At 32.3% G+C, this 10,329-nt stretch overlaps 1 long non-coding RNA gene across 1 annotated transcript; it reads left to right on the forward strand.

Moving 5' to 3' along the window:
* The first annotated feature begins 8,782 nt into the window (after positions 1 to 8,782).
* LOC129900888 (uncharacterized) lies at positions 8,783 to 10,329 on the forward strand. The gene is made up of 2 exons (XR_008769717.1): positions 8,783 to 8,861; positions 10,123 to 10,329. It is a non-coding gene; the product is annotated as an uncharacterized LOC129900888 (long non-coding RNA).

Raw genomic sequence — 10,329 nt, forward strand, 5'->3', positions numbered from 1 at the left:
ATACCTTCTATAATATAATCAGTTTTCCATAGATGACTTGTTTTCTTTTTGAAAAGTTATGGCAACAAATTTAAAAAATCAATATGATATGATATATATAAAGGAATGGAAGAAAAGGATTTGGAGGGTTTCAAAGACTCGAATTGCTTAGAAGGATCTAGAAAACTGAATATTTTTATTTTTATTTTAAAATAAATTTTTTTAAAATTAATATTTTCTTGTACCTTTAATAAGTCTACAATAATCTAGAATTTTCACAAGGAAATTTTTTAAATCGTGTGAATTATGTATGATGATTTCATTTGAAAGATAATTAGTTGGAGCAAACCTACTTATATTTATATAAATATATTCTTAATGCGTCTTCCATATGTAGATTTGACTATTTTTGATGAGCTAAGTACATACAAATCTTTTTTATAGTAGGTGATTGGTTAAATTTTAAGTCGAGAATTTATATGATTATTGTTGTTTGATTATTTATTGTCTTTTGAGTCTATCAAGAAAAAATGTTCATATTTTACATTACTGAAATATGTTCGATGAGAATAAGTATCTATGATCTATTAAAAATTTCTTTTGTTGTTAACAATATATAAGATGTTCTCTCTTTTCCATCTCATTATATTTGGTGAAATAATTTAACAAGAATACTCGATAAAAAGGTAAATAAGGTAAAAATTGATAAAATATTTCTAGTACAATGAGCAACATTTGTTATTAACAAAACCACATGAAGATTCTTTACATCTATGTATTGTACTACTTAAATATGTTTTGAGTGAATAATTATACCAATGAGCGATTAGATTCATATTGATGACTTAGTATATAAGATGTACTTGATGGAAAGTTAAGTGAGGTAAAATCGGATGAAACAATTCTTAGGAAAATTGGTAGAAAATATGGAGCAAGAACAATAAATTTGTGTATATTTAGATTTGCAGCGGATTGTTGTTGTTGCTACCAAGAGAATTTCCCGAAGTCTTAATGAATTTATCTAGGAAATCAAAACCAATATCACAAACTAAATGCTTTTTTTGTGTGTTGATGAGATCCTGGAAGTTAGGATAAATTTCCTCTTTCTGGTTTTTGTTTTGTCTTTCTATTCTCTCTTTCTTTTTCACATAACTTTTCTCTCTTAATTCGTTGAACAGAAGACTCCTTTTCCACCTTTATAGTAGGAGAAGTTGAGCAGTTATATAATTGTTCCCTCTCTATTTCCAAAATGGAAAATTTTTAAATCGTGTGAATTATGTATGATGATTTCATTTAAAAGATAATTAGTTGGAGCAAACCTACTTATATTTATATAAATATATTCTTAATGCATATTCCATATGTAGATTTGACTATTTTTGATGAGCTAAGTACATACAAATCTTTTTTATAGTAGGTGATTGGTTAAATTTTAAGTCGAGAATTTATATGATTATTGTTGTTTGATTATTTATTGTCTTTTGAGTCTATCAAGAAAAAATGTTCATATTTTACATTACTGGAATATGTTCGATGAGAATAAGTATCTATGATCTATTAAAAAATTCTTTTGTTGTTAACAATATATAAGATGTTCTCTCTTTTCCATCTCATTATATTTGGTGAAATAATTTAACAAGAATACTCGATAAAAAGGTAAATAAGGTAAAAATTGATAAAATATTTCTAGTACAATGAGCAACATTTGTTATTAACAAAACCACATGAAAATTCTTTACATCTATGTATTGTACTACTTAAATATGTTTTGAGTGAATAATTATACCTATGAGCGATTAGATTCATATTGATGAAAATAGTATATAAGATGTACTTGATGGAAAGTTAAGTGAGGTAAAATCGGATGAAACAATTCTTAGGAAAATTGGTAGAAAATATTGAGCAAGAACAATAAATTTGTGTATATTTAGATTTGCAGCGGATTGTTGTTGTTGCTACCAAGAGAATTTCCCAAAGTCTTAATGAATTTATCTAGAAAATCAAAACCAATATCACAAACTAAATGCCTTTTTTTGTGTGTTGATGAGATCCTGGAAGTTAGGATAAATTTCCTCTTTTTAGTTTTTGTTTTGTCTTTATATTCTCTCTTTCTTTTTCACATAACTTTTCTCTCTTAATTCGTTGAAGAGAAGACTCCTTTTCCACCTTTATAGTAGGAGAACTTGAGCAGTTATGTAACTATTCCCTCTCTATCTCCAAAAAGGATAAAATTGAACAATTATAACTTAACTGTTCTACCTTTATTTTTTAGAACCAGATATATCATTTATTTATGGATTAGATAAGATTGGATCAGGTGTAACACCCCCTAAAAACGTTGTATATGATATTCCAATTCTTGATGAAAATGATACCGCTTCTGTATTTTGGACATAACTTTTAATAAGATAGTCCAAATTAGGTGATTCAAATTTTTGAATAACCCGAATATCATTACCTAAAACTTTTGTGAGACCATATTTTAAGTTTCGGAGGTTAAGTAGGTCAAATAAATTAATCATTGCAAGACATGGTGCTGTGATGACATGGAGTATTTGTAGAAGAAATATTATCTCTCACTATAGGATGTTCCAAATTGGTTGATTCTTAAACAACATGAAAGTAGACTTCTATAGAAACAATTCATATGAAGACACCAAATCCTAATGAGAAAGTTATCTTTTTCAAATGCAGCTCCAAAAAAAGATATTCCGTTAAGAGAAGGTTCATTTCACTAACCATTGAAAGATCTAGATCTATTTGACATCATCCATGACATCATAATCTTCCATTAAATTTTCATATTTTTCTTTATTATTATTTTAATTATTGTTAGGTACCTCCTTCACACCTATAAATACCCACCTTATTTCATCATTTTGTTCATCAAGCTTTCTCAAGCAACTCTTTTCTCGATACACTTATTTAGTCATTCTCAAAATATAAAAAAAGGAAAGCCCGGTGCACTAAAGCTCACGCTATGCGCAGGGTCCTTAAGTCCTTCGATTCTGAGTAACACTTCAGATTTCAGGTATTTAAGTCTTCAATGAGAGTATTCCTTCCACTCTCATGCCTAAAGTATTTTGATTATATGATAAATTATGCTTATTTTCTTCAATCTTTACTCTACTGTATGTGGGTGTGTATCCATGGGTTCTTCCACCCATGTAGTCCAAAACTCTTTCAACTAAATCTCTTGATTTCAAGGAAGATTTTCTTATGCATAATTCTTATTTCTACTTAATAGCATGAATAATGGTTAAAGTAATGATTATTGCTCTATTTTGATGCAAAATAATTTCATATGTATGAATTTATGGTTTGCAAGTATTTTCTCTATTTAGCTCTTTAAAGGTTCTTGAAATTTATCGTGGGTTGTTTAAAGAAGGATTTTTAATTGATAGATTTTAATGTATTTATGCATAATTTCATTTACATTCATGTTTGAAAGTTGAAATGATTTGAACCCACCTAGATTTACTATATTTTCAATGAAGTTTGACTTGAAAGCTTGGACTCCAAATGAATGTTTATGAAAGCAATGTATATGATCAAAAGGAAGTCTTAGGAAATAAAAGAATGATGAAATGATATGAATGATAGATTTTTTATGCAATAAGGACAATTCTTGCATATTTGAATTACCAAAGGTTTTAATGAGTTATTCTACCAAATATAATATTTTGAATTTCAAACTATATACTAGGACTATTTTGAAGTATTAAACTATTCTGTGGGATTGACTTAGCACCTAATGGGTCATTGAGGTGGGATTCGGTAAGGGAATCCTAGTAGCAACCCCTTGTCTCATTAACTATGTGCCAACATAGGAGCCCTTGTAGGCTTAGGCTAATGGATCCATGAAATCCCTTAAAGTTAAAGTTAAAGAAGTGAATGAAGTTGACGGAGTTCTACCTGACAAGTAGTCTCCCCGGCCAACATAGGGAGTTATGTTGGATTCCATATAATAGCTCGCATGGTCTTAAATGTCGGTTATGGTCATTTTATCATAAAGTAAATGTTTTAAAGGATATCTATATGACTGATTATGCATGCATTGCATTATGTTTCATATTACATAAATGTTTTAATATTTTCTCAATGTTCATGCATGCTTACATACTTATACATTCAAAGTAGTAACGCATACTCCCTTGCCTAGATGATATATCCATGTAGAGACCGGTGCTCCTCCTCATTCTCATCAGCGTGTCTAGTTGAGATTTCATTTGAATGCTACTTTTACTGAGTTTCCATGTTCCGGGAATAATACTCCTTTATCTTTCTAGCTTATGATATGTTGAGATCTTTACACACTTACTATGACATTTCTTTCTATTATGATTGAGGATGAGTTAGGAAATTGTCTTAAATCCGTTAAATCTAAAAGTTAGAGGTATTGTTGGACATATGTAAGTTGAAGATTTACTATTATGATTTCTATTTGTTTATTTATTGTCATTACCTATGTAAGGCTAAAAGAATGCTAAGAGGATTGTTTGAGGTACTTTTGGGTTCCTCATTCATCATGTCATGTCTAGACCCTAGGTTTGGGTCATGACATTAGGTTGGTTTACAAAGGCAACCCACGGTCCCAAAAAAAATCTTACATTTCCCACTTCACATATGGTGGATAAGACCCAAGTCAATATTACATCAACCAGAAATACAATTCATATGATAAATATTTCGTGCAACCTATGAGCATCAAGGATTGCCTTTAAGATATTATAAGCCCCATATAGAAATTCAATCAGATATGGAAAGAATTAACTATTAATATAAGAATACCAGTACTCATAATATCCAGACTTTACTACATCAATAGTTTCTCCTTCGATCCCTCATCCTGTTTAAGAGGTGAACTCGAGTTCAATTTTAACTTTATATACATAATTATGCTCAACATCTACATAGTCAGTGTAATAATTGGATTGTGTACATAAGTCATATTATTTTAATTTATTCGCCTTTCCTTTCTACTCGAATCTATCCATCTCAAATCAACTGCTTTCCTAGACATGCACTACATTGCCAAATAATTCATAACAATTACTGACATGCTAAAGTAGAAACATTGATTGAAATTTCAAGAAATAGTAAAATGTCAAAGGGTTTTGTAATGAAAAGTTTAATTTTAACTTTTCAGGGTCTCACACAATAAAGAAATAGGGATCATACTTTCATTAATCCATTGATCACTTAACACACGCGGTATGAAACATGTTCTACGATGTTCTCACTTTTCTTGGTGCATGTGTCTCATTATAAAACATCGTTCAAACCTTGGTCTAGAGACCTCTTGATGTCTAACTCGAGTTTCTCTTTTCAGTGATCCTTAAACTCATTTTATTAGAGAGACTCTTTTCTGTTTTATAAAATAATTCATAGTATAGAAGTGAAAATTATCTCTTCACATTTTCCAACGTAAGAGGCTATTGCTCGTGTGAGCGAGTCAATCTTGCAACTTGTCCAACCCATTTTATTTCTAAACAATATTATATGCTTATGAGATATATTCAACAGTCTCATATTGATGAGAATATTATAACAATAAAGTTGTTTTACAATACATAAATATCATCATTTCCTAAGCAAACCTAGAACCTTAAGATGTTTCTCAAATAGGTCTCTGGATATGATCTTTTTCAAAGGTTCAACTATCATTTCACCTGTAGGAATGTATTGTAAATTTACTTCTTCACTTGCTACTGTGTCTCTCAGAAAGTTATATGTGATATTAGCGTGTTTGTTTTTTCTATGATACTTAGGATCCTTTGTATATGCAATATCCTCCTGATTATCGCAATATAAAATCATGGGACCCTTAGAATTCTTTGCAATATTCAAAATGCTTAAAGATTATCTTTATCAAGACAAATCTACTATAGCAAAGTTAATAATCTGTAGTTCCCTTCAAATATAAGAATATTCTCTTCACTTCTTTTAAAGGATCTCTTTCAGAATCAAAGAGATATCTACTAACATACCTATGGCATAACAAATGTCTGGACGAGTACACATCACAACGTACATCAAACTACCGAAAGCACTAGATTATGGAACTCGAGACATGTCTTCCTTTTCATTTTAAGTCTTTGGACACATTTCAAGGCTTAATGTATCACCTCTTTCTATAAGAGTATCCATGGATTTGCAAATATCCATTCAAAAGAGTTCCAATATGGTTTTATGTATGTTTCTTGAGATAAACTCAAGAATTTCTTGGAACAATCTCTTTGGATCTTAACACCCAATATATAGACTTGTTCACCCATATATTTCTTGTAAAATGACTTTGAAAGCCATGACTTAACAATTTTTACATACTCCAAATTATTTCTAGCTAACAAAATATCATCCACGTAAAGAGAAAGAATTACAAACTTGCCATTAGAGATTTTTTACATAGATGCAATGGTGTTAAGTGAGTATGGTGAAATCAAATGAAATCACCTTCTTATGAAATCTTAAGTACCATCTCCTTTAATATTGCTTTAGGCCATAAACTGACCTTTTCAATTTCAAACTTTCTTTTCTTGGACTTTAACAACGAAACCTATAGGTTGTTCCTTGTATATTTTCTCGTTATGTTCTCCATTGAGAAATGTGGTCTTCACATATATTAGTTGTAAATCTAGATCTAAACGTGCAACGATAGCAAAAAGGAATCTTATAGAAGTAAACTTTACAACTGCTGAAAATGTTTCTTCAGAATCTATTCTAGCTTATTGAGTAAAACCTTCTGCCATCAATCATGCCTTGTAGCTTTCTATTGACCCATCTTATCTGCATTTAATTTTGAGAATCCATTTATTCCCAATATCTCTACTTCCTTAAGGAAGGTCAACTCGATATCAAACTTTATTGGTTTTCATGGACTCTAATTCTTCTTTCATCACTTTTAACCATTCATCCTTTCTAGGGATCGATAAAGCCTCAACCACAAAATTAGGTTCATCTAATTCTGTGGGAGATACCAAGAAAACATAATCCTCAATCTCATAAGATCTTTTACGTACAACTTTTCTTGTACTCTTACGTAATTGTAGTTCAGATGTCTTTGTAGGATTTTGGAATTTAAATCTCCAACTTGGACCAGGAACTATTTCTTGATCTATTGATATATGAAGTATGTATGATGATATATTTTGATCCTCTAAATTCAACATTTCATGGAGAGGCTCACCTATATTTATATAGCCCTTTTTAGAAATATCATTTTCCAAAAATTCAATATCTCGTGATTCAGTTTCAGTAATACTTCCATCTTCCAATTTATCAATGAACACATACCCTTCGAATGTTCTAAGTATCTAATCAAGATATATTTCTTTCCTTTTGAATTTACTTTAACAAACTCACCAAAATGATCTTTAATATATATAGCACAATCCCAATGTTGTATATCATTTAGGTTTGTTTTATGATCAGTCTAAAGTTTAAAAGGAGTGAAATATACGTGTCACGCCTCCAGAGAGTACCCTAAGTGTGGTCGGAACTCAAAGACCATTGCTGGCCCCAAGTGAACCACTTGGTATGATCACTTAACCAATTACATCAGTAGAATACTTGAAATAACTTAAATAATGATGCTCGAGTGGGATAGCACATCAACAACTTTATAGAGGGGTGGTTTTAAAATTCAAGCCAATCTCATAATTAATAGTTTAAAATACTCAAAGTATATCGTAACTCATACTAATAAAATGAATACTAAATGTGTTTTAAAATCATACTGTGAAAGTACCCTTCTAACTCAACCCTGACTCTTTCTACGATACCTCTATCAAATATCCAAAAGGTGCCGAGACAAGACCACAACTAACTCAAAAGAACTATTCAAAATAACAAATTAAATAAAAATGATTCCTCCGAAAATAAGGAGATCTCACCACTATCAGGAAGGGAATAGATCTTTAATGGAGCACCTGTTGATGATCTCTAGCACCTGTATCTTCATCATAAAATAATGTAGGCCAAATGATGTCAGTATATGAAATGTACGAGTATATAATATAGCTGAAGAAAACACAATATAAAAAACTCAACATCAATTAAATAAACTTAAGGGACCCAACACAAAGGTAACTCAAATCAACACAAAAAGATATGAAAGTTTATAGTAACTAATGCTTTGAAAGAAGACTCAAAGAAATGCAACTCAACCAAATCAAACAATTAATTTTAGGGGAGTTTCCCTATCTGACAACCATCACTTATAAGATAGTAATAATACAATGCTTTGCATAGCCATTGTTGTAGCCATCCATGTAATGACCTTGAGGGTGATTTTCAAAAATTTGTACAAAAACGTGTGAACAGTAACACGCGTGAACAGTAACACGCGTGAACAGTAATTTTTTGGGCAGAAAATGCCCCTTTCTTCCCATTTCAATAGTTTTCATCATTTGTCTGAGTTCTTGAACTCCTTGAGGTGATTTGAGAAGAGATTTTCGAGCCAAAGTGTTGGGTAAGTGATTTTTGACCTAAAACCTTCCTTTTTCATTAAGTTTTTGACGATTTTAACTCTTAAATTTTAGTTTCAAACCCCAAAAATCCTTGTTTCTTCCCTAATCCGAATTTAAGGAAAATTGTGATTTCCAACTCGTTTTGAGCTCTATTTTTATGGGTTTTTCAACCATGAGTTCCTTATTACCAATATAATGGGATTGTTCAATAAATTTCCAGATTTGACCCTTTTCGAAAATAGTTAATTTTTGGACCATTTTACCCCCGGTTCCGAAACCTATCAATATGGGTGTCATTGGACTCCTTGTGACGTGTATGTTTTATTGTTGATAGTGGGTTGTCATTCCGGGCGCTGAATTCGAGAGTTGCTTGTCCGGTGGAGGTATTCGAGTGCGGCTTCGGCAATTGAGGTAGGTTTGGCTATCTTTCTTTGAGATTGAGATGGGGTAATTAGTCATTCATATGTTATAGACTTTGGGATGGGGTTGTAGTATGAGTTGAGAATGTTATATATATTGTGATGTCCGTGTGGAGGCTTATTTATTAATGTGTTGCCGTGACGGGGTTTATTTGTATTACATAGCCCGTGTGGGGGCCTTATTTGTTATCTTATTTGCTTTGAGAGCATGTGAATTATGATTTGCCTAAGAGAGAGGCTTGAGTATATTATTTGACTTGTGATGCCGCCTGAGAGATTGAGTTGGGGGTTTTAAGCATACTTGAGTATTGAAATATTGTTGAGAAAGGGGTGAATATTTAAATGAAAGTGTGTTCTCCCCGTTACTATTTATTGAGGGTGAATAGCATGTGTAGGTTAAGTTTTGAGAACTTTGAACCTTATACCACATGTGAGTTGATTATTACTTCCATGCATATGTGTTTTGATGCATTCATCCTCATTCATCATATCATGAAACATGGGAAGTTGAGAAATATGGAAATTCTTTTTGAGAAAGAAAATGAAACACCTTTAAACCTTTGTATCTTGAGTCCCTGACCGAGGCAGTTTTCCGGCAGGGTAGTGGATGCATTGTGATCCCAACCTTTGTATGTTGAGTCCCTGACCGAGGCAGTTTTCCGGCAGGGTAGTGGATACATTTTGATCCCAACCTTTGTATCTTGAGTCCCTGACCGAGGCAGTTTTCCGGCAGGGTAGTGGATGCATTGTGATCCTAACCTTTGTATCTTGAGTCCCTGACCGAGGCAGTTTTCCGGCAGGGTAGTAGATGCATTGTGATCCCTTGACCACGAGGAGGTGGCAAGGATAATGAGATATTGTGATTGAGGTATATGGTCTGCGAGACCCCCATGGGTCCTGCTTGGTAGCACAGCTCGGCAGGTGTATACGACAGGCTGTGCGATAGTCTTGATTCCACCGTACCACCACATCATTGCATCATCATATTGCATTGCATTGCATTGATATCTGTGCTGCTTGAATTATCTGATTAATTGTGATTATGAGCTGTTATTATGGGTTTACTTTACTCGCGCCAATATATATATAAACTGGCAGCACCGATGCCGAAGTGGGACTTTTCTGTATGCAGGTGGAAGCGTTCCTTAGTTTATTTCATAGGTTTGATTAATTCCTTATACTCAGTCAGCTAAAACCTACTGAGTACATGTGAATTGTACTCACCCCTACTTCTGTGTCCCTTTTTGATGCAGATACTAGTCGGGGTACCCCACGTGGCAGTTAATATTCTAGCGGATTGTGTATTCTCAGATTAGTGGTGAGGTCCCAGAATTCGGATCGTCACTAGTCTATCTTTTATTTTTCAGTCTTTTGTATCATTCAGAGACTTATGTTGTATCTTCATATTCGAACCTTGTATTAGATGCTCTTTATACTTATGACACCAGGTTTTGGGATAA

This window comes from Solanum dulcamara, chromosome 8, assembly GCF_947179165.1.
Source record: "Solanum dulcamara chromosome 8, daSolDulc1.2, whole genome shotgun sequence".
Classification (NCBI taxonomy): Eukaryota; Viridiplantae; Streptophyta; class Magnoliopsida; order Solanales; family Solanaceae; genus Solanum; species Solanum dulcamara.